This window comes from Bos taurus, chromosome 5 (assembly GCF_002263795.3).
Source record: "Bos taurus isolate L1 Dominette 01449 registration number 42190680 breed Hereford chromosome 5, ARS-UCD2.0, whole genome shotgun sequence".
In the NCBI taxonomy this organism is placed as follows: domain Eukaryota; kingdom Metazoa; phylum Chordata; class Mammalia; order Artiodactyla; family Bovidae; genus Bos; species Bos taurus.
In genome coordinates, this window is record NC_037332.1 from 56,644,332 (window position 1) to 56,647,561 (window position 3,230).

General features: G+C 39.9%; 2 non-coding genes across 2 annotated transcripts; both read left to right on the plus strand.

Annotated features, from left to right (window-relative positions):
- The first annotated feature begins 1,246 nt into the window (after nucleotides 1-1,246).
- Nucleotides 1,247-1,326, plus strand: LOC112446873 (small nucleolar RNA U2-19). Its single transcript, XR_003034959.1, has one exon. It is a non-coding gene; the product is annotated as a small nucleolar RNA U2-19 (small nucleolar RNA).
- A 164-nt stretch (nucleotides 1,327-1,490) lies between these two features.
- On the plus strand, nucleotides 1,491-1,562 carry LOC112446872 (small nucleolar RNA U2-30). The gene has a single exon (XR_003034958.1). It is a non-coding gene; the product is annotated as a small nucleolar RNA U2-30 (small nucleolar RNA).
- Nucleotides 1,563-3,230: the final 1,668 nt, after the last annotated feature.

Below are 3,230 nucleotides of genomic sequence, written 5' to 3' on the forward strand. Positions count from 1 at the left end.
TATAGATCAGTCTTATGGACTCTGTGGGAGAGGGAGAGGGTGGGGAGATTTGGGAAAATGGCATTGAAACATGTATAATATCATGTATGAAACGAGTCGCCAGTCCAGGTTCGATGCACGATACTGGATGCTTGGGGCTGGTGCACTGGGATGACCCAGAGGGAGGGTATGGGAAGGGAGGAGGGAGGAGGGTTCAGGATGGGGAACACAGGTATACCTGTGGCGGATTCATTTCAATATTTGGCAAAACTAATACAAAATTGTAAAGTTTAAAAATAAAATAAAATTTTTAAAAAATAAATTTAAAAAAAAGAATAAGATGTAACAATTATAAATATTTATGCACCCAACACAAAAGCACCTCAATATATAAGACAAATGCTAACATATATAAAAGGAGAAATCAACAGTAACACAATAATAGTGTGGGACTTTATTACCCCACTTACACCAATGGACAGATTATCCAAATAAAAAATTAATAAGGAAATGCAAACCTTAAATCACACATTATACCAGATGGACCTAATTGATATTTATAGGACATTCCATTGAAAAGCAGCAGAATACACTTTTTTTTTTTTTTTAGTACATGGAACATTCTCAAGGACAGATCACATCTTGGGTCACAAATCAAGCCTCAGTAAATTTAAGAAAATTTAAATCACATTAAGCACCTTATCTGATCACATCAACATGAGATTAGTTATCAGTTACAGTGGAAAAATTGTAAAAAACACAAACACATGGACACTAAATAATATACTTCTAAACAACCAAGTGATCACTGAAGAAGTCAAAGAGAAAATAAGAAAAAAGAACATAGAAACAAATGACAATGAAAACATGACAATCAAAAACCTATCAGTTCAGTTCAGTTCAGTTGCTCAGTTGTGTCCGACTCTTTGCGACCCCATGAATCTCAGCACGCCAGGCCTCCCTGTCCATCACCAACTCCCAAAGTTTACTCAGACTCACGTCCATCGAGTCAGTGATGCCATCCAGCCATCTCTACCTCTGTCGTCCCTTTCTCCTGCCCCCGATCCCTCCCAGCATCAGGGTCTTTTCCAATGAGTCAACTCTTTGCATGAGGTGGCCAAAGTACTGGAGTTTCAGCTTTAGCATCATTCCTTCCAAAGAAATCCCAGGGCTGATCTCCTTCAGAATGGACTGGTTGGATATCTTTGCAGTCCAAGGGATCCTCAAGAGTCTTCTCCATTCTCTGAGATCTGCTCTTACTGAAGTGGATCAGTGATGAAAGTAGCCAAATCTGAGCATCAGAAGACCACCCAGTGTATCTGATGCATGATCTCTGTAGTTCTGAGAAGCAAAAGAAAAATTTTAAATAAGGGGTATGAAGGGGTGGGTGCGTGTGTGTGTGTGTGTGTGTGTGTGTGTGTGTGTATAGGTGACTGGATAATTAAGGGGCTTATTGGTGGGTAAGTGAGAGTTGGTTGTGGGTGTGCTTGTATGAAAGGCTGATCAATTCTGACCAATGATGAAAAGATTTTACTGCAGGACTTTATACAGTTATGAAGGTTTCTACACTTGATCTGAGCTCAGAATTTAAAAAAAAAAAAAAAAATGAGTCTTCTCCAACACCACAGTTCAAAAGCATCCATTCTTCGGCGCTCAGCTTTCTTCACAATCCAAATCTCACATCCACACATGACCACAGGAAAAACAATAGCCTTGAGTAGACAGACTTTTGTTGGCAAAGTAATGTCTCTGCTTTTCAATATACTATCTAGGTTGGTCATAACTTTTCTTCCAAGGAGTAAGCGTCTTTTAATTTCATGGCTTCACTCACCATCTGCAGTGATTTTGGAGCCTCCAAAAATAAAGTCGGACACTGTTTCTACTGTTTCCCCATCTATTTCCCATGAAGTGATGGGACCAGATGCTATGATCTTCATTTTCTGAATGTTGAGCTTTAAGCCAACTTTTTCACTCTCCACTTTCACTTTCATCAAGAAGCTGTTTAGTTCCTCTTCACTTTCTGCCATAAGGGTGGTGTCATCTGCATATCTGAGGTTATTGATATTTCTCCCAGCAATCTTGATTCCAGCTTGTGCTTCTTCCAGCCCATTGTTCCTCATGATGTACTCTGCATATAAGTTAAATAAGCAGGGTGACAATATACAGCCTTGACGTACTCTTTTTCCTATTTGGAACCAGTCTGTTGTTCCATGTCCAGTTCTAACTGTTGCTTCCTGACCTGCATACAGATTTCTCAAGAGGCAGGTCAGGTGGTCTGGTATTCCCATCTCTTTCAGAATTTTCCACAGTTTATTGTGATCCACACAAACGCTTTGGCATAATCAATAAAGCAGAAATAGATGTTTTTCTGGAACTCTCTTGCTTTTTCAATGATCCAACGGATGTTGGCAATTTGATCTCTGGTTCTTCTGCCTTTTCTAAAACCAGCTTGAACGTCTGGAAGTTCACAGTTCACGTATTGCTGAAGCCTGGCTTGGAGAATTTTGAGCATTACTTTACTAGCATGTGAGATGAGTGCAATTGTGTGGTAGTTTGAGCATTCTTTGGCATTGCCTTTCTTTGGGATTGGACTAAAAACTGACCTTTTCCAGTCCTGTGGCCACTGCTGAGTTTTCCAAATTTGCTGGCATATTGAGTGCAGCACTTTCACAGCATCATCTTTCAGGATTTGAAATAGCTCCACTGGAATTCCATCACCTCCACTAGCTTTGTTCGTAGTGATGCTTCGTAAGGCCCACTTGACTTCACATTCCAGGATATCTGGCTCTAGGTGAGTGATCACACCATCGTGATTATCTGGGTCATGAAGATCTTTTTTGTACAGTTCTTCTGTGTATTCTTGACACCTCTTCTTAATATCTTCTGCTTCTGTTAGATCCATACCATTTCTGTCCTTTATCAAGCCCATCTTTGCATGAAATGTTCCCTTGGTATCTCTCATTTTCTTGAAGAGATCTCTAGTCTTTCCCATTCTGTTGTTTTCCTCTATTTCTTTGCATTGATCGCTGAGGAAGGCTTTCTTATCTCTTCTTGCTATTCTTTAGAACTCTGCATTCAGATGCTTATATCTTTCCTTTTCTCCTTTGCTTTTTGCTTCTCTTCTTTTCACAGCTCTTTGTAAGGCCTCATCAGACAGCCATTTTGCTTTTTTGCATTTCTTTTCCATGGGGATGGTCTTGATCCCTATCTCCTGTACAATGTCATAAACCTCGGTCCATAGGTCATTAGGC